At 38.4% G+C, this 27257-nt stretch overlaps 1 protein-coding gene and 1 pseudogene across 2 annotated transcripts in view; both read left to right on the top strand.

The window, feature by feature from the left end:
* Nucleotides 1-27257, top strand: part of Pdss2 (decaprenyl diphosphate synthase subunit 2) — a 212268-nt gene that overhangs the window by 71220 nt on the left and 113791 nt on the right. The window lies entirely within an intron of this gene.
* On the top strand, nt 22542-23040 carry LOC150059845 (dnaJ homolog subfamily C member 24 pseudogene; annotated as a pseudogene).

Genomic DNA, 27257 nt, shown 5'->3' on the forward strand with positions numbered 1-27257 from the left:
TAAAGTAAATGTTAATTATCTGTTAGACTCAGAGAAATGAATGGACCTCATAGCCACCTCAGCTTCCTGTTAGAAATTTTATTATCTTCAATAATCACTGGAAAGTACAGGCTGGGCGCCTGTAATCCTAGCTTCTTAGGAGGCTGAGATCTGAGAATCTCTGATCAAAGCCAGCCTGAGAGATCCATGAGACTCTTATCTCCAGTTAACCACCAGAAAACCAAAAGTGTCACTGTGGCTGAAACAGTAGAATAGCCTTGAGCTGAAGAGCTCAGGGACAAAGCCCACCCAGAGGTCAAGCCCCACTACTGACCAAAAAAAAGTACTACTTGACACAAAATAGATGTTTGATATTTATTTGCTTCATGAGTAAATAATCTTCTCATTATAGAACAGATAATCATTACTGTTAAGACTCAAAGTAAATCTTCTAGGTAGAAAGTAAAAGAGTTGGGATTGAAATCTTTTTTTTGTTTTGTTTTTTGTCATGAGGCTTGGACTCTGACCCTAGGCGCTGTCCCTGAGCTCTTCAGCTCAAGGCTACTACTACCCTACCCCTTGAGTCACAGTGCCATTTCCAGTTTTCTAGTTAATTGGAGATAAGAGTCTCAAGATCTTTAGTGCCTGGCTGATTTTGAACCTCCATCCTCAGATCTCAGTCTCCTGAGTAGCTAGAATTACAGGCGTGAGCAATGGTGCTTAGCGAAATCTTATTTTTATTCCAAACTGTGTAGCCATTTTACCATTCAGTAGCTATTATCCATATGTATTGGATATATTATGGTGTCACCTCAGTTCCTTTCTAATTTATTTTTTAGCCTAGAAGAAATAATTGCATTTCTTCAGCTCCTTCCTGTAATGAATTTGGTAGATTGTCATTTTAATGTGAGCAATCTATGTAGGTGAACATTGCCAAAGAGAAAATACATATTATGAACATAAAAATTACAAATGGGGGCCAGGATTTTGGCTTAGTGGTAGAGTGCTTGCCTAGCATGCACAAAGACCGGGGTTCAATTCCTCAATACCACATACACAGAAAAAAACCAGAAGTGGTGCTGTGGCTCAAGTGGTAGAGCTCTAGCCTTGAGAAAGCCCTCAGACAGTGCCCAGGCCCAGAGTTCAAGGCCCAGAACTGGCAAAAAAAAAATACAAACGGATTTTATCTTCAAGTATATAGTCTCTAAAACTGCATTTAGGGGAAACGCCAACATGTAGTTTTAGGCTGCTTTCTATAATCAAATTTGAAGTAATTAATTTATTTGGATGTTTTACCTACTTGTTAATGTGCAAAGGCAATTTAGTATAGTACTTTGAGAAACAATTAATTTGTTTCTTTATTCCTGAAGTAATTTATTTGGCTCCTACTTCCTTAATTATTCAAGTGTAACTTTTGCTGGAGGCTTGTATCTATAATATCACAGTGAATTATTTAACATTTGAGGAAATACTGATTTGGAAGCTTTTTAAGTCACCTCCAAACTACATTGTTGGTGTTTCTCTCATAAACTTGACTTTGATGTCAGCTACTAGTACCTGAGTAAATTACCTAAGGTACCAAAAGTGAGTTTGATGATCTCTTTTGTCTGGCCTAAGGATGTAACTGGTGCTCTAGAGATATCTAGGGAAATAGATATCTGCCAAGAGATGCAGAATTTAGTCTGACATGTAATCACTGCATTTTGAAAAGTAGGCCAGAAAGCCACCTTTGTAAAACTGCACTATGGATATTCATCTTTTGTCAGCAAGACTATGGGTTATTCTACCAATAGTGACTTTTAAAAAATTGGATGTAAAGGGACCAGGAGTTTGGCCTAGTGGCAGAGTGCTTGCCTAGCATGCATGAAGACCCAGGTTCAATTCCTCGGTACCACATACATAGAAACAAGCTGGAAGTGGTGCTGTACTCAAGTGGTAGAGCACCAACCTTGAGAAAAAGTCCCAAGACAGTGCTCAGGCCCTGAGTTCAAGCCCCAGGACTGGCAAAAACAAAAATTCAATGTAAATCCAATCAAAAAAATATTACTTTAATTTTTATGTATTCCTAGCTATAATTGAGAAAAAATTTACAATTCTCATTTCCTTGAGAATAGACTATTTTGTGTATAAAAGATGGATTATTACCAAATGTAATTTATAATACTAAAACATTTAGAGGGAAATGGAGATACATGAAGGCAATGGGGCAAATATGGTTATTAGTATGTTATACTCATATATAAGAATGTCATAATGAAACTCATTATTTTGTACAACTATATACACTGATAAAAAATACTTAAAATGAAGCTATGCACCTGTGCCTATAATCCTCAAAACAGTCTAAGCAGACAAGTCCATGTTATATGTCTTTTCCAGTTAACCAGCAGAAAGCCAAAGTGGATGTATGGCTCAAGTGATGAAGTGCCAATTGTGAGCAAAAACTTGAAATGAGAGCATAAGGCCCCAAAGTCAAGCCCATGCACCTGCAAGATAGATAGATAGGTGGATGGATGAAAAGCTAGATGGATGGATGGATGGATGGATGGATGGATGGATGGATGGATAATATTTAGACTTCTCTAATGTAACATAAGTTTAAAGGAGTTTGGGTGCATTTTTTTAGCTAGTGGTAGAGCTGAGACTAAACCCAGGGTTTTTGTTTCTGTTTTTCCTCATAAGAGTTAAAAACAAACTACAAACTGAATATATTTTTCATCTTTTTCAGTCCCTGAAATTTCCCACCATTTTAACTGTGGCAGAAGAGATTGAAACAAGTACACCAATACCGTTCCTTATTTCCTGAGTACTCAGACTGTGTTTACCAGCTGTCCTGATAGTTTTTGGATGTTATAATAAAGATTTAGTCAGTGTAGTATCAACAGAAGTGACATGTACTTTTTCTTTGCCATAAAAAACTTACATTTATAATACACCTTAAACAAATGATCTTGGAGGTGACCCATTCAATTTGAAATGAATCACAGAAGAGATCCACCTGCCTGTCCTCCATATCAACTTGATGTATATAAGGAAAAATTTATTAAATCCCTTCAATTTTAGGGTTAATCTTTTAATAGCAGTGAGGATTATGTTACTACGTCTTTATCACTTCTACTAATACTATCAACATTTTGTCACCCAGTTACTCTTGGGAATCTGGAAATCACACACTCTATCTTGCTATGCCTACTTAACAAGTCACCAGCTCACAAGTTTCTACAATCTCCTTTTCTTTCATTCCATTTTTGCTACTCTATTTCAGACTTTTGTTACTGTATTGATACCTATTCTGATCTCTCTGGTACCTCCTTCCAGTTTTGCTTCTAGATGAATTGAACATCCCATAGTCCTGCTTTATCACTTAATAAGCTGTTATTTATTAAATGTTTACTATGTGCCAGGTACCATGTCTGTTGCATCAGATGTAAGCCAAGTAGTACATAGTATTTGTTCTCAGTGACCTTAGCATCAAGCCAAGGAGCATACAAGTTTCTATATTACTGTATTATAAAGCTATTAAATAAGTAGCATTTAAGTGAACTTTGAAGTATCTAGGAGATATGAACTAACTAGCAGGTCCTAGAATGATGTGGATTTTGTAATAGGCACTAGGAGTTTTCCCTATGCAATTCCATGAATAAGAATTGTCAGGGTAATGAGAGATAGGTTATATTCTAAAAAGAAAGAGGATAAACATCATTAGAATCTTGACAAACTATAACCAAAAAAAAGCTGAAAATCGGCCGGGAGTTTGGCCTAATGGTTAAAGTGCTTGCCTAGCATATGCAAAGACCCGAGTTCGATTCCTTGGTACCACATACATACAAAAAAGCTGGAAGTGGTGCAGAGGCTCAAGTGGTAGAGCTCTAGCCTTGAGAAAGTCCAAGGACAGTGCTCAGACCCTGAGCTCAAGCCCAGGACTGGCAAAAACAACCCCCCCACACACACAAAAAAAAAAAACAAAAAAACCCAAAAGACTCAAAAAAAAAAAAAAGCTGAAAATCCAGGAAAAACAGAAAGGAAGTTCAAAGAAAAGTGAGAAATAGTGTATAACTTTAAACTCAGCTTTTAACACCCAGTAGAAACAGCTGAAACATGGGGGTAGTTAAGGAAAAACCACAATTACATGATAAGCTAGGAAGCCTGGGTAAAAAATAAGATAAGCCCACAATTCCCACAAGCCTTAAGTCAGGTGCAGTTATCTGGTATGACATATGGCAGGTATTGAAGAAGAAAGCCATGGCTTTTCATACGTCAGAGAGCTATAGGGAGGTTCCATCTTGAGAGGAGCCATATTGTCTGAGACTGAGCTACTCTGGGGACTTGGAAACAAGGAATAAGCATGGCTCAGAGAGTTTGGGCACACCCTGCTACATATCTTGAGTATAAGCCAGCTAGGAGAGGTGATGGTGGAGAGTTAGATAGTCTGAGGTGGATCCTCTGTAAGTTTAAGCAGTGAGTAGTTGGGTAGTGAAGGCTGTAGTGGTTGGTAGTCCTACCAATTTGACAAGAAGCTAGTCCCATCATCGGATTACCACTGTGGAAACAGAACCTGTGACTGGCATGATATTGGCTCTAGGAGCTCTGATGCCCTGAGTACATAGACGCTTAGCTACTGAGCTCGGTACCCCAAGTTCAGTGGCAAATAACTGGGAACATAGAAAGATATACTTCAAACCCTAAAATAAAACAACTTCACCTAGATTACTCTATCCAGCAGAGCTTTCCTTCATACTTGTACAAGTATTAGGCACTCAGTATATAATTGCTACATCACTATGTAAATTTACAGCTCTATTATTATGTATGTAGGTGTTAGAGACTGAAATGTGCCTTTCCTAAATTTATACATTCAAGTCCTGTCCCCCTAATACCTTACTATGTTGGCCTTATCTGTTTTTGGTTGTTTTGTTTTGTTGTGGGTCTTATGGCTTGAACTTGGTCTGGGCACTGTCTCTGAGCTCTGAGGCTCAAGGCTACCACCCTATCCTTGACTTAAGCCCCACTTACTGTTTTCTAGAGGTTAATCAGAGATAAGAATCTCAGGTCCTTTTGTGACCAAGGCTGGCTTTGAACCTTGATCCTCTGATAGCAGCCTCCTGAGTAGCTAGGATTACAGGCATAAGCCACCGCCCAAATTGGGCTTCTTATCTATTTTTAAAATAGGTTTGAGAGGGCCGGGAGTTTGGCCTAGTGGTAGAGTGCTTGCCTAGCATGCACGAAGATCCAAGTACAATTCCTCAGTACCACATATACAGAAAAGCCAGAACTGGTGGTATGGCTCAAGTGGTAAAGCTCTAGCCTTGAGGAAAGCCCAAGGACAGTGCTCAGGCCCTGAGTTCAGTCCCCGGGACTGAACCAAAACCAAAATAAAATAGGGTTGACTAGGCTGAAGTAACCCCCAATTTTAATCCTCCCACACAGCTGAGACCATATTTCTTTTGAGCAGCAGAGATGATTTAAACAAGTGCTGCTGGGAACCACAAAAGGATGGAATTCCCATTGCCATCAGTAATGATCCATGGTACCTCAAGAAACATTACAAATTTTAAAGCATAACCACTAAATTTAATTAAAGATCTAAGTGCCCTAGACATTAACACTCATTTACAGATGTATTGCCATCTTCTACCTGTTTATCACATTGAAAACATCTTAAGGAATAAGACTGGAGCTGGGAGTTTGGACTAGTGGCAGAGTGCTTACCTAACATGCACGAAGCTGTGGGTTCGATCCATTCCTCGGTAGCACATACACAGAAAAAGCAAAAAGTGGTGCTAGCCTTAAGAAAACTCAAGGAGGGGCTGGCAGTTTGGCCTAGTAGGAGAATGCTTGCCTAGCATGCACAAATCTGGCTGGGTTCAATTCCTTGGTGTACCACATACATAGAAAAGGCTGGAAGTGGTGCTGTGGCTCATATGCTAGAGCTGTAGCCTTGAGAAAGCCTAAGGATAGTGCTTAGGCCCCGAGTTCAAGCCCCTGGTTGGGACTAGCAAAAAAGGAAGAAAGGAGGGAACAAGGAAGGAAGGAAGTGAGGGAGAAAAAATGAATAAATAAATAATAAGGCTTTAGTAGGGACATATTGATCACATATTCATTTAGGGCTCAATAATATAAACATGAAATAAGTTAATATGCCAATCTATAGCATTTAAATTGAGTGCTGGTGGCTCATATCTGTAATCCTAGTTTCTTAGAAGGCTGAGAGTAGAACTTTGCTCAAGCTGGGCAGACAAAAAAAAAAGGTAATTAGACCCTTTCTCAACTCATACCTGGCTTACATGTACCTGTCATCCTTAGCTATATGGGAGAATGAGATTGGGAGGAGATTGGGGTTTCACACTAAACTAGTAGAAAAGACCATGAGACTGTGTTTAAATGCAGAAGGCATCCAGGCTAGGAAAGGAAGCCTAAAATAGGTGAATCACAGGTCTAGTTGTGTAGCCCATTGGGAATTAAAACCGTATCTCAAAAATAAGCAACATTCAAAAGGATTAGAAGTGTTACTCAGCATTAAAGTACCTACAGCAAGCACAAGGCCCTGAATTCAAACTCTAGTGTGTTAATATAAATACATAAATATATGTATACTTATATATGGATATATCTGTATGTGTGTATATAGTAAATAATAATAGTAGTTGGGGAAAGAACAAGAATAAGAAAATAGTCAAGCTGGATATTGGTGGCTCACACTAATATCCTAGCTACTCAGGAGGCTGAGATCTGGATTCAAAGCTAGCCTGGGCCTGAAAGTCCCTGAAACTCTTATCTCCAATTAATCACCAGAAAACCGGAGGTGGGGCCGAGTTGGCTCATACCTGTAATCCTGGCTACTCAGGAGGCTGAGATCTGAGGATCAAGGTTCAAAACCATCCTGGGCACAAAAGGACCTTAACTCCAGTTAACCTATAGAAAATAGGAAGTGGGCTTGGTTCTAGGGTAAAGTGGTAGCCTTGAGCTGAATTGCTCAGGGACAAGCCCAGGCCCAGGGATAGGGTGTTAGCCCTGAGCTAAAAAGCTCAGGGACAGTGCTCAGGCCTAGTTCAAGCACCATGGCCCACAAAAAGAAAACTGGAGGTGGTGCTGTGGCTCAAGTGGTAGAGAGCTTGCCCTGAGCTGAAGAGCTCAGAGAGAGTCCAGGCCCAGAGTTCCAGCCCCATGACCAACCAGAAAAAAAAAGGAAAACAAAAAAGAAATAGTCAAAAGGAATTTTATTTGTAACATTTTGGTTTTTAAATGTTATTCATATAATTAAAATTAATTTTTAAAGGAAAAGAAAGTTATATTCCCTAATTGTAAATCAATAAAACCTAATCTGAAAAAATGTATCTTTCTTTTTTTTTTTTTAATTTTTTGTTGTCCGTGCAACTTGAACTCTGGGTCTGGGCACTGTCCCTGAGCTCTTCAGTTCAAGGCTACCACCCTACCCCTTGAGCCACAGTGCCATTTATGGTTTTCTAGTGGTTAAGTACAGATAAGAGTCTCATAATCGTTAGTGTTCAGGCTGACTTTAAACCAAGATCCTCAGATCTCAGCCTCCTGATTAACTAGGATTACAGGTGTGAGCAACTACACCGGTGTTGAAAAATGTATCTTTCAACCGTGAGAACCTTTCAGGTGTTTATAGCCAGTGATTTTAAATGATTATGATGAATAATTGAAGTTGGCATAGGCTTTTTTAAATTCAAATATACCTACTTTTCAGAGTGATCTCAAGAGAACATTGAAGTTTGATTACATATTCCTATTGATTATATTTCACTTACAATAAAAACTACATACAAATCTAGCAATATTATTAATTCATTACAACCAGTGCTTATTTTCTTCATTAACTTTTTATTGTTATTTTCAACTTACACAGCATGCACAAATGCAGCAATTATATGTTGAGCAAGAAGCAGAAGGCTCATTATGTTCAATGTACTGTACATCAGAAGTCATTACTTCACCAGAGCTTTTAAAAAACACAAACTAAGATCAGCCTCTTACAAAACAAGTATAATTAACCGCAAAAAATAAGTGGGCTAAACTACTAATCTACTCAGCTGAGAGTTTATCATATGTAAATAACATAATATATACTACACTGCCTGACTATATCAGAGGAAAAAAAACTGAAGCTATATAGGTTATTTATATTAATGGTAAAAATGTTTAAGTTTGGGGCCGGGAGTTTGGCCTAGTGGTTAAAGTGCTTGCCTAGCATGCATGAAGACCCGGGTTCGATTCCTCGGTACCACATACATTGAAAAAAGCCAGAAGTGGTGCTGAGGCTCAAGTGGTAGAGCTCTAGCCTTGAGAAAGCCCAAGGACAGTGCTCAGGCCCTGAGCTCAAGCCCAGGACTGGCAAAAAAAAAAAAAAAAAAAAAGTTTAAGTTTTTTTCTTAAAAGAGGACTTTATAGCCGGGTGTGGTGGCTCACGCCTGTAATCCTAGCTGTACCCCATACAAAAACCATTTCTTAAATTAGACTTCTGAGCTAAGCAGACATGGCTCATACCTGTAATTCTAACTACTCAGAAGGCTGAGATCTGAAGATTGTGGTTCAAAGCCACCTGAGGTAGGGAAGTCGATGAAACTCATCACCAAAAAGCCAGAAGTGGAGCTGTGTCTCAAGTGGAAAAGTTGTAACCTTGAGCACAAAAGCTCAGAGGCAGCACTGAGGCCCCGAGTTCCAGTCCTAAGACACCCCTCCCCCATCTCCCCCTCCACAAAAACAACAGATAAAAACACTTTAGACTTCTATCTTAAGCAAAAGTTCTATTATCTTCTCTAGATAAGTGACAAAGTGTATGTAATTTGTCCTTCATATTGAAACATTTGTTGCTTCAAATTTCCCACCACAAAATTTTGTTGTTACTCTTTGGAAACAACATTTCAAGCAATGCAAGATTTGATAGTCTTTGGATAATTTGTATCTTGCAATAATATGGGAGAATTTATTACTTTACTATAATTACTTACATATTCATTGCAAATCATGATGTAATAGATTTTACAGGCTGTGCATAAGAGAACCAACAAACTGAGACACAAAACAAGTTTCCACCCCTTCTTTCCAAAGCTGTAGTTAATCACTTGAACAATATCCAATATAGTAGAAAGCTGGCAGACTTTTCTTTGCAGCAGGCTATGTAAAAATGTTTATAATTTTCAGCTTATTATGCCATGCAAATGACTGTGTTCCCAGTGAAGGAGAGTGCAAAAATATGCCTGTGAAATTACTTAACTCTCCTTTGTTAGTTGTTTTCTGGCAACAGTGGAAGGATACTTTGCTTAAAATGCATTTCTGCATTTAATTTTTTATCAGTCAATTCAAAACTTTAAAAATAGGAATTTATGGGGGGTGTGGGGGGGAGGGAAATGGGTACCAAGACATGTGAAAGGGTATCAATGTATGTGAATTAATGCACCTTCTATCTGGCAAATATCATGTAACCCTTTTACTAATTACAATAAAAAAATTTTAAAAAAATAGGAATTTACTTTTTTTTTTTTTTTCCAGTCCTAGGCTTGAGCTCAGGGGCTGAGCACTGTCCTTGAGTTTTTTCTCAAGTCTGAACCCTACCACTTAAGACATAGCACCGCTTCCAGCTTTCTCTATGTACGTGGACGTACCGAGGAATAGAACCTGTATCTTCATGCATGCTAGGCAAACACTCTACCACTAGACCAAACTCCCAGCTGGGAATTTACTTTCTTATCCTTTTATAGATAAGCCAGAGCCATTTAGTCTAACAGCACAGTAAGCTGAATATCTGAGTTGTCGGGGAATTAAAATGGCATGATTCTAAGTTATTAGGGTTTAATTTAACGTTGACTACAATTTTACAAAACCAGTTTTTGTTTCTGATACACCTGTCATGCTTAATGATATTAGCAAATTGTTATGTCCAAAAGTACCTTCTGTAAAACTGTTTAATATTGTCAGCCTCACTAGGGAGAATTAAAGTATACATGTTAATGTGTAACCTGTTGAATAATGTAGCACCCACCTTGGTTCTTCCTTTTGCATTTTCTAATGTTTTGGATTTCCCCAGCAGATTCATAAAGTGTTTAAAGTCAAGTACCATGTATACTTTTGTAGTTGGCATTTCCTTTCTACTTTGTGCTCTACTATAGCTTTATATTCAGTAAGTATATCTCAGGTCAGATTTTGTTGGAAAGTAACTAAAACTGGCTTTTTGTTTTGTACCACATAGATGGGGGCCTCCAAGGAAGGAAATTCTTTTTTTTTTTTTTTTTTTTTTTGCTCATAGGGCATGAATTCTGGGCCTGGATGCTGTCCCTGAGCTCTTCAGCTCAAGGCTACTGCCCTACCCCTTGAGCCACAGCCCCACTTCCCCTTTTCTAGTGATTAATTGGAGATAAGAGTCTCACATTCTTTACTCTAGGGGTTCTCTTTGAAACAGGATCCTCAAATCTCAGCCTCCCTGATTAGCTAGGATTACAGGCCTGAGCCACTCTGCCTAGCCTCAAGGAAGGAAATTCTTGAGAGAGACAAGTAAAAACATAGAAACTGATATTTAAGTCTCTTTATAACCTTTTTCTTTCAGTTAAGGATGGAGTGAGAAAGAGTTCCATTTAGTTTACACTTTCTTAAAGCTAAAAGAGAAAAAAATAAATATTTAAACATTGAATGACATGTTTAATTTTGAAATTCTCTGATTCCTTTGGAATTAGAACAAAAAGTGTAGGTCTCTAATACTTGATCAGGTATTGTGAATTTCATGTTCTTTTTTTCCATAGAACAAATCATTAGCTATTGAGTATATTTCAAATGTGAATTTTTGTATACTAACAGCTCATACATTTTTTTGAAAAATAATGGATTACTATTCCAGAGAAAATAAGATCTTTATATCAATGTAAAGGCAGTATCGTATTTATTGACATTTTTCTTCAAAGAACTTTTTGTTATAAAAACATCTTTTAGAGCCACATGGGAGAATTTCTGTACTCTACTTTAAACTTTCTTTTAAGGTAAGCATTAGAGCAATCTTAAAATTATTTTATAGTGTATCAAAATAGAGAGAACTGGATATAATGATTTGTTATGTTTTCTTTGTTGCTGTTCTTTGGGTAAATAAGGACCTGAACTAGAGCTCAGCCCAGTGGGTGGAAAGCTGGGTGCCTAATGCTGCTCTCCACTGACCTCTTCTGGTCTGCAGTTAGATGAATTGTTGAAGTAAATGACTACTTTTAGATTTCCAAGGTGAGAAGAGATCTTTGTAATTATCGTTTCCCCATCTCTTTATCCCAGGACCCATCTCCCCATTTTGCCCTCCTACTCTTTTTTTTTTTTTTGCCAGTCCTGGGGCTTGAACTCAGGGCCTGGACACTGTCCTTATATACTTTTTGCTAAAGGCTAACACTCTGCCACTTGAGCCACAGCGCCACTTCTGGCTTTACTATGTATGTGGTACTGAGGAATTGAACCAGGTCGTCGTGTGTGTTAGTCGAGCACCCTACTACTAGGCCAAACTCCCACAATGAGGGGGTGGTGAGGGGGAAGCAGGGCACACTTCCTTAAAAAAAAAAAAAAAGGAAAGAAAGAAATTTGTTTCTGGGTGTGGTGAGACAAGCCTGTAATATTAGCACTTAGGCAGAGGTAGAAGAATCTTAAGATTATAGTATGCATGTATATATAGAGAGGGGGGGACAGGCAGGCAGGCAGAGAAATTAACTATACCAGGACATGACATTTACTCTGTGTATGCATGCATGAGTGCATGTCAATACTGGGGCTTATACTCTAGGCCTGAAACTTTTGCTTGGCTTCTTTGATCACATCTGCCATTGTACCACTTGAGCCTTGCCTTCACTTCCCTCGTTTTATTGATTAATTAGAGATACTTGTCTCGAGACAAATCTGACTTCAAATCTCAATTCTCAGATTTCACCCTCTTGAGTAGCTAAAAGTACAGGCATGAGCCACTGGTATCCAGCTTGTATTATTAATATTTCTTTTTTGCCAGTCATGGGGCTTGAATTCAGGGCCTGGGCACTGTCCTTGGACACTTTTTACTCAATGCTAGCATTCTGCCATTTGAGCCATAGCACCACTTCTGGCTTTTTTCTGTGTATGTGGTACCTAGGAATCAAACCCAGGGCTTTGTGCATGCTAGGTAAGCACTATACCACTAAGCCAAACTCCCTACTTTAATTCTTTTGGGTTGGTTATGGGACTTGAACTCTGGGCCTGGGTGTTGTACCTAAGCTCTTCAGCTCAAGGCTACCACCCTATCCCTGGAGCCACAGCGCCACTTCTGATTTTCTGGTGGTTAGTTGGAGGTAAGAGCCTCACGGATTTTTTAGTGCCCAGGCTGGCTTTGAACCGCAATTCTCAAATCTCAGCCTCCTGAGTAGCTAAGATTACAGGCATGAGCCACCAGGCCTGGCCTACATTAATTTTTTGAGAACACTTTTAGGCAATTTACTATAACAGAAATGTATTCTGGGACCAGGAAGGTAGTCTGTCAGCCCAACATCAGGTTATTCTTTTCTAACTTAGATTGATTTCTCAAATAGATTCCTTAAAATTATTTCAGTGATTTGAGGTAAATTGTCCCATTTTAACCCTCTTTCCATTTCTTCACATTCTACCCTTGGATCTCATTAGAACCAAATTCCTTAGTATAAACTCCATCAAAATTTGAGTTAAGGGCCCTTTCACCTGGCTTTTTGGGCAACCTGTGTTTATTTCTGTAATAGCTATTATGCCCTGGATTGAAATCTTTTGGTTTCTTGTCCATATCCACTAATCTGGCCATCAGCTTCTCTGGCACAGCATAATGGTTTTCCTTCCCCCACTTCTCACCCTTTTCATTGAATTCTCAAAGCCTATCTGACATTTGACAGCATTCAGTAAATATCCATTAAATAGAAGTCTTGAAGAATCATTACTATTACAGTCTAATAATAAAATAAAGGAAAATACCTTTGTAATTTTATTCTTCTAACCTTAATAAATTTAATTTTATTTATTTATTCATTCACTTATTAATTGCCAGTCCTGGGCTTGCGCCCAGAGCCTGAGCACTGTCCTTGGGTTTTCTCAAGGCTCTACCACTTGAACCACAGAACCACTTCTGGCTTTTTTCTATGTATGTGGTACTGAGGAATTGAGCCCGGGTCTTCATGTATGCTAGGCAAGCACTCTACCACTAAGCCAAACTCCTGGCCAAATTTTAGCATTTTACTAATAGCATTTTAGGGAGCTCTTCACAAGATCTGTTTGCTTAAGTTGTTTACTCTGTAGTTCAGATTTAAACCAGTTATACCTGCTAATTTGGAAAAATCCACTAAGCAGTATGCATTCTAATTTTTATAACTTAGTTCAAGATTTGCTTTCTTGCCTGACACTTGTGTCTTGAGATTTTATTCCTATTCAGGAGGCTGAATGCTAAAGATCATACTTCAGAGTCTCCTGGGAAAGATCATCTGTGAAACTCTTTTATCTTCTCTTAACCAGCAAAAACTCAGAATGGAGCTGCGGGCCATAGTGATAGGATTCCAATCTTGAGCAATAAAGCTAGGGGATAGCTCCCAAGCCCTAAGTTCAAAAGCTCCAGCATTGGCACAAAAGACTTGCCTTCTTGACCAAGGCTTTCTAGTTATAATAGTTATGTATTCAAATTAGAATTTGTTGATTTTTAATTTTATTTATTTATTTATTTATTTATTGCCAGGCTTGAACTCAGTGCCTGGGCACTGTCCCTGAACTTCTTTTGCTCAAGGCTAGGACTCTACCACAATGTCACTTTCCAGCTTTTTCTGTTAATGTGGTACTGAGGAATTGAATCCAGGGTTTCATGCATGCTGGGGAAGCACTACCACTAAGCCACATTCTCAGTCCCCAGAATATGATACAAAGTAGCTTATATTTTTAAGAAAATAAATGTGACAGTTATTGAATTCATAGCCAAACTGTGCACAAAGGCAATATAAAAATGTTTAAAATAAATAGATGTAGCACTTCAAAGTATTGGTTGGTGCCTCATCATTAATTTTAGTTTGTGACTTTTGTCAGTTGATGTTACAACCTTAGTGTTATTTTAAAAATAGTTTTTTAAGGGATATTTAATTAAGTAACGTGGTGTTTGCTTATTTCAAACAGTGTGCCATCCTGTCAAAGCCACACTGGTAGGGCATTGCTTTTCTTTTCCCTTTTGTTAATATTCACTGTTAGATAATGGTTCCACAAATAATAGATTCCAAGGACCTTTGATCCACCATTACTGTAAAATAAAATGCAACTTAATTTTTTTTCTGGGCATAATGGTTTTAACCTTGTGTACTAATTTGACTGTGCTTGTGGGGGCAGATCTTTAAATGGGAAGCAAATGAAGGAAAAATTGCTAATGCTGCCACTGTATATCTAATGAGAACTGTGTAATAAACCATAACCTCTTCGACATTTCTCTGGAAAGCAGCATGATTATTTTGGATGGCTAGCCCTTTGTGGATGGCTCATTACCGTCTGGCATAATATGTATTGATAGAGACTGTAATTGTCAACTCCTATTTGACATCCTGCTTCTAATAAATATGGCTTGCATCACTGGAGCCCACAAATGGTCATATGGGAAATTGTAACTTTGGAAAACTATATTTTGGGTTAAAATGCATATGTATTTAAAATAACTCTATAGAAGAGAATATATCTCTTTTCCCTACTGCTTTTAGTCTTAGAATATTTGAAGCTTCCCATAAGGATTGTGCTTTTTATTAATTTAATGGCCAACATGTGACAAGACTTGTATGTCTATTTGCTTGTGTGTGTGTGTGTGAAAGGGAGAGAGTAGGGAAGAGGAGAAGCATCTTCACTGGCAAAGAGGCAATATGTGTGTGTAAGACCCTAGTTTCTACATGTAAGATCCTTCTTTCTACATGTAATTTCAACTAACTTTTAAAGTTATTCTTTTTTATATAAATAATTTTTATTGTGATTAATAGAAGGGTTACATTATATTCACCAGATAGAAGGTGCATAACTTCACAAACATTGAAACCTTTCTCATGACATGGTCCCCATTTCCCTCCCCCTCTCCCCTCGCTTATTAAAGTTATTCTTTATAAAAACCAAACATTGACAGTGCCCTAACCATTCACCTTTCCATAGTTTTAACTTTACTTTTTTTTTTTTTTTTTTTTTTTTTTGCCAGTCTTGGGCTTAAGCTCAGGGCCTGAGGACTGTCCTTGGATTTTTCTCAAGACTAGAAAAATCCAGCACCACTTCTGGCTTTTTCTAAGTATGTGGTACCAAGGAATCGAACCCAGGTCTTCATGCATGCTAGGCAAGCACTCTACCACTAGGCCAAACTCCCGGCCCTAACTTTACTTTTTTTAGTTATTGTTATTTTGTTATTAGAATTGTATGTTTTTTGATAAAACAAAAGAATAGCCTGTAAGCCAAATTACTATGAAACATAGGAATGAAAAGGTTATTAAAGGAATATAATATACCTAACATTTGAGCCACAGTGCCACTTCTGAGTTTTTCTGTTCCGGTGATATTGAGGAATCGAACCTAGAGCTTCATGCACGCTAGGCAAGCACTCTGCCACTAAGCCACATTCCCAGTCCCTGTTTCATTCATCTTTTACTCCAAATCCTGTCAGAATTGTGCTTTGAAAGAGAAAGGAACAGAATACATAGCCCCAAAAAAAGTGTTTGTTTTTTTTTTTAACTAAATGTAGTTAAAAATTTTTTTTGTAGTTAGATTTTAAATGAAGTGTTTTGTTGTGAGCTGAGTTTAATGTAAATTCATTTGGCAGGATATGTTAGCAAGCTGTAAAAAAATCATATACAGATATCTATAGACTGAACTATATTCCTCAAAATTTATGTGTTGAAGCCCTAGCCCTAACTCCCCTATGGCCATATTAGGAAATAGCAGCTTAGGGAGGCAAGTAAGATTCAGTAAGGTCAAACAGGTGGAATGTGCTCGGAATTTGGCCTAGTGGTAGAGTGCTCACCTTCCATGCAGGAAGGCCTTGGTTCAGTTTCTCAGTACCACATACGTAGAAAAAGCTGGAAGTAGTGCTGTGGCTCAGGTGGTAGAGCTCCTGCCTTGAGAAAGCCAAAAGACAGTGCTCAGGCCCTGAGATCAAGCCCCAGGACGGGCCAAAAAAAACCCAAAAAGGTTGAGATGAGATAATGGAGAGAGAGCTGTGTCTCCTACTGTGTACACACAGAAGCAGCCTTAGAACAACAAATAAAAGTGGGGTTCTCTGCAAAGCAGGGAGAGAGCCTTCACTAGAGATGGGATTTGCTGGCATGTTGTCTAGCCTCCAGAACTGTGAGAAGATAAATGTCTAGTTAAACTACTAAGTCTGGAGGGAATGGTTGCCCTGGAAGTCCACTATAATGAGATTAAGTCAAATGTTTAAAGAAATGTTCATAATTGATCATATGATAAATATCCAACAATGGGTCATATGATATAAAAATTTTACTATGCTATTAATAATATAGTAAGAATAATCATGTAAGATGTTTATGGAAACACAAATGGAACTGCTTGTGTTACTAAGGACTCAGTAACAGCCTTCTCTCCCGAGGAACACCACCATCCTATCTCATAGACAAGCTTTATAAAGGAATGGAGAACATGTGCAATGAAAGGGAACCATCTAAGTCTTTATTTAAACCCTCAGAAAGCCAAACAGGTACATATTTATGTTTTCAGAAGGCTTGCCAAAAGTTCTCTGTATAGCCTCTGTTAGAAGTCTTTACTGTATTCCTTCCTTCAGAATGGGAATGAAGACAAAGGATTCAGTTAGCTTCATTTATCTTTTTGCTCTCCTCAAACTGAGTTAACTCTATAAGCCACTGTGATTAATAAATGGGCTTCTGCTTTAGACCACAGCAGGGTTTTTGTGTCCAGATGAAATTGTGCTGATGAAATTAGGTAGTATAATGACTTGACATTCTGATAATTAACTTGCAGTGACTGTTCTTCTGGTACCTAAAACCCAGCTGTCGATGCACATTTCTTTGCTTTAGGTAACCTTCCTAAGCAAAATATAAAATAAGAGGCATGCCAATTTTCTTTTGTCTCTGCATGAAAATGACATTTGGGCAGAGACTAGCAACTCAATGATTTTCATCTCTTTAATTGATCCAAGTCATTTGGGGCTGTGGCCAGAAGATAAGAATGCTCCTGAACTTATATCTTTTTTTGTATTGTTCTCATTTCTTTTCCTCTCAGGCCCAAAGAAAAGACATCTAATCCCACCCCTCATTTTATCATTGATGATTTTTTAAATGTTTGCAGATAAGTTCTGGTAAAACAGCAGCAGGAGCAGCCACAGCAAAAGAGTGTTCATATCCAATTAGGAAATCCATGAAGCAGAAATGAACTTGGAATTGATTGCTCCAAAGCCTTGTTCTAAACCTGTGATCAATCTATATTCCAGTTTCAGTCTGCTGACTGCAACCATTATCAAGCCACTCTGGCAGCTGCCAACTCCATTCATTGTGTGGCCAGAGGGTAAGTCCTGTCAGGACCAGCAGAACAACAGCAGGCACCCACCTGGAGCCCCCAGAGCACTGCAGTGGCACCGTACATGGCATAGGGGTGGTCAGTAGTAGCATCCTTGCTCTAATAGTCAAAGTGCTCCCCATCTAAGCAAAGTGCAGCTCTCTTGTCTCCTCTCCCTTAGAGTCTTCCCATTCCTCCCTTTAAATTCTCAGGATTATTAGGTGAAGGTTATGGTGTTCATTTTACACTTGTATATTCTATAATTTTCCTGCCAGATCTTTCTATGTTATTGTACAGTAACTTTTGCTTAACTCTGAAGTTTCAGGACACACACTTTTTGGTGCTGGTCTTGAGGCTTGAACATAGGGCCTGAGCATTATCCCTGAGCTTCTTTTGTTCAAGACTAGCAATTTATCACTTGAGCCCTAGCTCCACTTCCTGTATTTTGGTGATTAATTGGAGGTAAGAGTCTCACAGACTTCCATGGCTGGGCTGACTTTGAACCAGGATCTTCAGATCTCAGCCTCCTGAGTAGGTAGGATTACGTGTATGAGCCACTAGTGCTGGGCTAAGACCATATTTTAAACTAATTTAAGAGAAAAGACATAAGCTTCATACTTTGGATACTTATAAGTGAAAATATTTCTTTAATACTTGGTAGTTTTAGAGTGTCAACATCTAATAGGAATTACACAAATAATTTTGATGATAATGATAATTAGGTAATCTAATTTTTTAAATTTTTACCTGTTCTGATTCTTTTAATAATCAGAATAGTTCTTTTTTTTTTTTTTTTTTTTGCCAGTCCTGGGCTTGAGCTCAGGGCCTGAGCACTGTCCTTGGACTTTCTCAAGGCTAGAGCTCTACCACTTGAGCCTCAGCACCACTTCCGGCTTTTTTCTATGTATGTGGTACTGAGGAATCGAACCCGGGTCTTCATGCATGCTAGGCAAGCACTTTAACCACTAGGCCAAACTCCCGGCCCCAGAATAGTTCTTAAAGTTCTTTCTCTGTAAATCAATACAAGTAAACTAATTCAGTTGATCATAAAAATTACATATAGTGATTAAGATGAACTTGTTTCAGATTGTTGTAATAATATTATACTATACATGATATGGACTAGCGTTAATCAAATAACTTTTTAAAAATTAGGCTATGCTGAGCTTTGACTTCCAAACCAGTTTGTGAATCATTGGATATTATCATCTCTCAGGATGGCTTCTAATTGAGGAAATCAGTGGCTTCTACACAGATATTTCAGCTGTTTCTACTTGTAACCAACCTTCCCACCCTCCTTTTTTCCTTCTGCTTTGTGGCAGTTTGAACTCAGAGACTTGCCTGTTGCTAAAGCCACTTCCCTCTTTTTGCTTTAGTTGTCCAGATAGGATCTCCTGCTTTTGGCTGGCTGGCCTGAGACTTCATCCCTCATAATTTCTATCTCCCAAGTTAGCTGCATATTACAAGGATGTGCTATCATACCTGGCACTATTTTCAAAGCTAATGTGAAGTATATCTGTAAAAAGAGAAGTCACTGGTATTTTAAAGAGATTACTATTCTCTCTTATTATTCATTCTGTGTCCTTGATTGGGAGAAACTCTTAAGAATGAGAAGTGGTGAGAGAAGAAGCTGGTTTACAGACACAGACACTAGCTAAACTAGTGAACAGGGAAAACAACACTGGTTGCAAAGTACCAAAATAATTAAATGTGAAGACATATAAATGCATGAAAAGCACTATAAAGTCCACAAAAAATGGGGGAAAGGTCAGAATATTCGGAAAATTATAGAGACATTATATTTTGGTCAGAATAAACACAATGTGGCCACCTGCACTTACAGCTGCCTGTTTATAAAAAGCCCTATAGAGTAGACATTTCCTATTTGTGATGACAAGTTTTACCAATTGAACGTCAAGTTCTTGATTTAGTTATTTGAACCCAAACTTCTTTTTGGTCATGGGGCTTGAACTCTGAGTGGGCCTGGGCCTTGTTCCTGAGCTCTTCAGCTCAAGGCTACCACCCTACCCCTTGAAGCCACAGCACCTCTTCCAGTTTACTAGTGGTTAATCGGAGATGAGTCTCATGGATTTTATATCCAGGCTGGCTTTGAATCCTGATCCTCAAAGCTTAGCCTCTTGAGTAGCTAGGACTATGCGTGTGAACCACCGCGCTTAGCTTGAATCCAAACTTTTTAAGCTGCTGCCTTTCCAGTTGAAACTGTGAGAAGAATGTTTGCTGATATGTATTCTGTTGCACAGTTCATGTATTTTGAGATAAATATTTTCAGATCCTTTTGTTTTGTCTATTTATTTATTTATTTATTGTTAGTCCTGAGACTTGAACTGTCTTTGAGCTTTCTCAAGGCTAGTGCTCTGCCACTTGAGCCACAGCACCACTTCCAGCTTTTTCTGTGTATGTGGAACCAAGGATCCCAGGGCTTTGTGTATGCTAGACAAGCACTCTACGCTAGGCTATACTCCGGGCCCTGTAATCATTTTTTCTTATTCTTACCTTTTTTTGTTTGTTTGTTTGTGGGTCTTGAACTCTGGGCCTGGGCACTGTCCTTGAGTTTTTCAGCTCACAGCTACTGCCCTGCTCCTTAAGCCACAGCACTACTTCCGGTTTTCTGGTGGTTAATTGGACTTTAATGCTCGGGCTGGCTTTGAACTGTGGTCCTCAGATCTCAGCCTCCTGAGTAGCTAGGATTACATTTGTAAGCTACTGTGCCCAGCTACTTTTTTTTTTTTATAGGTAAAGAAGTTTGAGGGCTAGGAACATGGCCTTTTGGGTGCTTGCCTAGCATGCTGGAAGCCCTGGGTTCGATTCCTTAGTACCACATATGCAGAAGAAGCTGGAAGTGGAGTCACTAGCTTTGAGTATGTCCAAGGGCAGTGCTCAGGCCCTGAGTTCAAGCCTCAGGACTGGCAAAGAAAAAAAAAGAAAGAAAGAAAAAGGGAGAAGAAAAGTTTGAACTCAGGGCTTTGTGTTAAGTACTCTATTGACTTTGCCTGAGCTGTGCCTCCACCCCATCCCCATCGGCCACCAGTTATTTTTTAGATTTCTCACTTTTTGCCCAAACCACTTTGGACCACAGGCCTAACTCCTACCATAAATGTGAGGTATTGAACCATCAGGCCTAACGTTTTCTGTTGAGGTAGGATCTTTGCCTGGGCTGCCCTTGAGCCATAATCCTCTTGATTTCAACCTCTTGTGTAGCTGAGATGAGAAGCATTAGACACAGTTGGTGATGGATATCTTACAAACTTTTTGCTCAAGGTGGCCTCAAGGTCTCCCCTTCAGTGTATCCTAAGTACTTCTAAGATTATAAGCATGGCTACCACTCCTACCATCCTTACCATTTTCTTTTTTTGCCAGTCCTGGGGCTTTGAACTCAGGGCCTGGGCACTGTCCTTGGACACTTTTTGCCCAAGGCTTGCACTCTGCCACTTGAACCACAGCACCACTTTCAGCCTTTCTGAGTATGTGGTACCAAGAATCCAACCCAGAGCTTTGTGCATGCTCGGTGAGCACTCTGTCACTAGGCTATGCTCCCAGCCCATCCTTACCATTCTATACATTCCTCAAGAGCAAAACTTCAATGTTCTCATGGTATAAAGAAATCACCAAATATATCCTAAGTACTCACACATGATTAGTGCTAACAAACTATGTATATGTGGTGTTTTTTGTTGTTTTTTGTGTGTTTTTGCTTGTACTAAAGTTTGAACTCAAACTTACTCTTGCTTGCTTGGCTAGCATTCTCCCAGTTGAGCCATGCCTTCAACCCAGCCCAGCTCTGGCTGGTTATTAGGAAGGTGAAGTTTCACAGAATTTTCTGCTAGGGCCGGTTTCAAATCACAGTATTCCTCATCTCAGCCTCCTGCATAACTAGGATTATAGTTATGAATCATCAGCATCTGGCTTTGGTCATACTTTGTCCAGGGGAGAGGGGGTGGTCATGAACTCTGCCTAGGTGCTTTCCCTGAGCTCTTCAGCTCAAGGCTACAGCCCTACCCTTGAACTAAGCCCCACTTCCCATTTTCTAGATTTTCTAGAGATTAATTGGAAATAATAGTCTCAGGTCCTTTTGTGCCCCTGCTGGCTTTGAACCTTGATTCTCAGATCTCAGCCTCCTGAGTAGCTAGGATTACAGGGGTGAGCCACTGCACCCAGCTGGTCATACTTTTAAAGTATATTTTAATAGTTACCTGGTAAAATGTATGAACACTTTAATAACTAATATTGCCTGGTTTTCTTTTTCTTTTCTTGGTGGTAATGGTGGTACTGGCCTTACCACTTTTCTCAAAAAGAGCCAATGAGCACTGTAGATCAAGACCAGAATGAGAAATTGTAATCAGACCAAAGAAAAGTATGACGAAAAGTAATGTGGTCTTGTAAGTCTTTAGTGAAAATCAGTTCTTACATGTATAGTTACTTACGCCTTGAAGCTAAAAGCTGAAAACATGTTGTTTTCCAAATACCATATTGGTAAGCTAGGCAAGGGTGTTTTCAGATTTCTCTGTTTACAATACAGAAAAAGACAAATGAGTAACTTGGTTACAAAATTCAGTTCTGATTATCTTTTACTGACTAATCAATGTTAATTGATTGCTAAGATTGCTTATCAGATACTAGTTCCGTTTTTAAAAACTCTTATATAAGGACATTTTTTCATCTAAAAGAACACCAACAAATAATAACTTCTGGGTATACATTTGTATTCTATTGTTGTAAAAGAATTATTATTGCGTGCTACCTGATTTTATTGTCATTATGCATGCAACAAAGACAGATGACATTACTATCAATTGAGTAGCAGATCTGGTCCATTTCTAATTATTCCCATTGCTTACAAAAGTAGACAGATAACAAATGATTCCTTTTCTTTTATGTACAATTGGGGCTGGTATCATTGTCATTATAGCAGTTTTTTGAAATTTGCAACCAATGTTAAATTGTTTTGTCATTCCAACAATAGCATAAGATGTATAAAAGATTATACTTATAAGGAAAAGGCAGTTCTGAGTTCGAGTAGGCAGCAGATCAACAAGTGGGGTCTGTCCTTGTGATGTGAAGTTTGCTTGTCTGGAAAGGCCTCTTCTTGTTCAAGGAATGATGACACTTAAACAGACACCAAAGAAGGATTGGTACAGTATTTTGAGTACAGACCCATCTGCAGATGTGGCTGACCTAAAACAGAAATATCAAAAACTCGTATTAATGTATCATCCAGATAAACAAAGTACAGATGTGCCAGCAGGAATTGCGAAGGAATACATACAGAAATTCATTGAAATTGATCAGGCATGGAAAATTCTAGGGAATGAAGAGACAAAAAAAGAGTATGACCTGCAACAACATGACGATGAGCTACAAAATATGGGACCAGTATATGCTCAAGTGTATCTTGAAGAAATGTCTTGGAATGAAGATGATCATTCTTTTTCCCTGAATTGCTGGTATGGAGGAAAATATACTATCTCCACGGATGAAGCAGAAGAAGTTAACCTGATTACTTGTGATACATGTTCACTAATTATAAAACTCCTTAATTACAGCTAAACTTGTTCACTGCTTCGAACTTTTTAACAAAGTATTTTATACATACGAAGAAGCTGCTGAGACTTCATGGAAATGAAATCTTACATTGGTCAACAAAGACAAGATCATCAAGCAAAGGCCACCTCAGACTAATTTAAAATGGTTTATATGTACTTATAATTTACATTTATAGGTTGCTACAAAAAGGACTTGGATTGTAAAAAAATTATATTCAAATAGGTCCCCAGATGGGAACTTTTCTTGATAAAGAAAATTATTTTTCTTAACATAAGCATGTCTCTGCATTTGGCAAAATGCTTCTTTGAAGTTACTTTTTCAAATCTAACAGATGATGGTTTTTAGCTGCCAAAGTTATGCTGTGGTAGACCTACTTTCATCTAAGGTCATCAGAATTAAGTTAGAATTTTTGTGCTCAAGATAAGAGTCCATTAAAAAGACCACATCCGGATATACATGAAATTAAAAGTGAAGCAAGCAGATTGGCATCTGTAGAAAGATAGGTACATTTTGGAGTCAGAGGCTCGGAGGTACAGCCATTATCAACTTTGTATGTAATTTAGGAAATGGAAACTTTAATGTAATTATTTGACATTGAGCATCTCTATCCTTTTCATGTTAGACCTTTAAGATACAGCAACAATTGTCTGTATTACTGATAAAATGAATGGACTTAAGTTTCTTTGATAGCATATTATGGATGCTATACCCTTAAAGAATTGTCTTATAGGTATTTAATGTTCTCTGTACAGTGTAAGTCAGAATTCATTTAAAGAATTTTGAAGATCCTTTATGAGATGACTGAAATATTTTTATTTAACTTTAGGGATAAGAGATTACTTTCATTTTACCTATAAAACAAAAGTTTTTAAAATGAGGTAATCATTTAGTATCTCCCCATTATTTGTGTGTATATCATAAAATTTAGATGGAATACTTACTTTGAATGACTTTCTTTTACTGTTTTAAAGATAAGGTCTCACCAGGTAGTTTAGGCTGGCCTTAACTTCAAGATTTTTCCTACCTTAACCTCCAAGTGCTAGGATTATAGGGTATTGACACTGCCTGGCTTGGGTTATATTTGTATCCAAATATTAGCTAATACAACTTGAATAACGTGTTGCTCTTCTTTGCATTTAGCAATTAAAATAATAAAAACTGAATTGCAGATAGTTTATTGGCAAGTACATGACTTCAGCTGCAGTACAAATTAACTTGAACAGGAGACAATAATCAAGTCAAAAGAATAAATGCTTGTTAACCATCAGAAATTCTATCACTATTTGGGCTGTCATGTAGAAAGCCAAAATCACTCAGGGGCCAGATCTGTAAAATCAAAATATATTTGAAAACAATTAACCAAGGTGATATTCTAATATTTAAAAAAATAATATATTTGTGGCTTACCTGGTTTTGAAACTCTGCATAACTACTTATTTTACCTTAAGTAGAGTATTTAGAACTCTTGGCCTCAATTTCTACAACAGTAAAATAAGGTTTCAGAATTGGATGATGGGAGACTAAGGTCCTCTGGTCATCTATTTTTAAAATAGTACTATACTTGACTCTAGCTTATAAAGGTCTAAGTATAATATCGCATCCAATAGGCTAGAAGTTTCTGGAATGATAACTGTGTCTTCTCTATATTCCAGTGCTCTGGAGTCATTACATTCCATGTTAATGTTACCTAGTAAACAGTTCCTGGGTTTAAAAAACCATAATACCAGCTCCATTTGTATATAAAAGAAAAGGAATCATTTGCTATCTGTAAGCAATGGGTATAATGGGTATAATTAAAAATGGACCAGATCTGCTACCCAATTGATAGTAATATCATCTGTCTTTGTTGCATACATAATGAGTGAATTTTTTTTTCCTCCTTACAGTAGTTGTTGTTGGGTTTCTTGTTGGTTTTGGTTGTTGTTGTTGTTGTTGTTGTTTTTCCAGTTGTGGGGCTTGAACTCTGGGCCTGGGCACTGTCCTTGAGCTCTTCAGCTCAAGGCTACTGCCCTACCCCTGGGCCTGGGTGTTGTCCCTGAGCTCTTCAGCTCAAAAGTTACCACCTTACCCTAGAACCAAGCCCCACTTCCTGTCTTCTAGAGGTTAATTGGAGATAAGAGTCTTGATCCTTTTGTGTCCAGGATGGCTTTAAACCTTGATCCTCAGATCTCAGCCTCCCAAGTAGCTACAAGTAGCTAAGATTACAGGCATGATCCACTGCACTCAGCTAAGTAATGTATTTTTAAATCTCTTTTTCAGATGTGAAAAGTAAGACTTTGAGAGTTGAAATAATTTGTTTTCAGCTTATAGGAAATGAAGCCAAAATTCAAACCAGAACTTTATGATAATAAAACAAAATATTTAAATAAGCTTATACTCACCTGAAAACATAATTAACTTACAATTATTCCTAGAGAAAGCTTCTGATGTAAGGAGACATAGTGAAAACAAGGTGAACAGATATGCATAGTGTTAACATTTTTATAGGAAAGTTCAAAGCATTTGGTATATTTAATTTTAATTTTTATTACTTATTTTTGCCAGTTCTGGAGCTTGAACTCAGTGGCTGGGCATTGTCCTTGGACTTTCTGAAGGCTAGCACTCTACCACTTGACCCACAGCTCTACTGGCTCTATCTGTGTATATGGTACTGAGGAATCGAACCCAGAGCTTCATGCATGCTAGGCAGGCACTCTACCACTAGGGCACACTCCTGACCTAGTATATTTTATAAACATATATTAAAAACATATAGCAGAAATCTGAAGGGAAATATGCCCAGCTGTTAGATAACTGGAGAAAAACTCTGGAGTCCAGCAGTGGCCCAGAGGAAAGATAGTACTGTACTGTCCAGAAAAATAATTTTTTGAGGACTTGAAGCGGTGCTATGAATTGAACATAGTCCCTTGTACATACTAGGCAAACAATCTACTAGTGAGCTATGGCCTCAGTCCTTGTCATGTTCTGACAGAATCTCATGGTATAGCTAAGACTGGCCTTGAACTTACTATGTAGCACAGATTGGCCTATAATTTTCAATTGTCCTCATTGTCTCCTAAGTGCTAGGATTACAGGAATGTATACCATACCTAATTCTAAAAGAAATATAATTTAAGCCAGGTGCCGCTGGCTCATGTCTATAATCCTAGCTACTCCGAAGGCTGAGATCTGAGGATTGTCGTTCAAACCCAGCCTGGACACAAAAGTCCACAAGACTCTTATCTCCAATTAACCAGGAAAAAAACAGAAGTAGCACTGTGGCTCAATGTGGTAGGGTGCTAGCCTTGAGCTAAAGAGCTTAGGACAGCACTCAGGCCCAGAGTTCAAGCTCCACAACTAACAACAAAAAATTAATTAAATAAATTTAAAAAAGAAATATTATTTAAAATATGCTAGCACCTATACTAAAGAGGAAACAAGTAATTCTAACTTCAATATTTTATCTAAATTAATATGTCTAAAATACTGTCTTCCAAAATGTAGGCAATATGAAACATTTTTCATTGAGATATTTAAAATATTTTGTACTAAGCCTTTTACATTTAATAGAACATCTAAATTTAGACAGTGGTAGCATTTTCAATGCTTACTAGCTACTTGTGATCAGTGGCTATATTATTGGATAGTCCTGCTCTGGATACTTATATTGTACAGGGTCTTGGAGTTATCCCTTAGCTATAAGACCAACACTGATGAAGCAGCCTCCATTTGGAACAGAAAAGAGATTAAAAAAACATGTATCAAACAAGAGCGGAAGATGGCACCGAGACAATAGGGACACTGCCTAGCTCTCTCTCTCACAAAAAGAGAGAACCAGGGAGTCCCACAAGTCAATTACCTTAAGAAATCCACAACAACAAACTCAAGAAGCAACGGAGAAGGACTCAAACCGGAAAAGAAATCCAGATAAAGCCTACAACCAACTTTCTCAAAGAATTCAGACCGCAAGGACCCCTCCCTCACCCCTCACCACTGGCTCTGAGCTGCGAAAAGCTGTGGAGGAGGGCACTGGGCCGGCCAGCCCCGACCCGCAGAAACCAGCATAGGACCGGGCCAGTGAGCCACAGAAGCAGTAGAACCCAGACGCAGAACCAGAACAGCAAGCGGCGGAACCCAGACGCAGACCACAGGCGGTGGCGGAGATCCGAGGGGAGTGAAGGATTCTCCAACACCGTGTAGCACCCACAGACGGAACGCAGAGGCGTGAGTAGTGAAGCCGG

Source organism: Megascapheus bottae, chromosome 8 (assembly GCF_031878675.1).
Source record: "Megascapheus bottae isolate mThoBot1 chromosome 8, mThoBot2.hap1, whole genome shotgun sequence".
Classification (NCBI taxonomy): domain Eukaryota; kingdom Metazoa; phylum Chordata; class Mammalia; order Rodentia; family Geomyidae; genus Megascapheus; species Megascapheus bottae.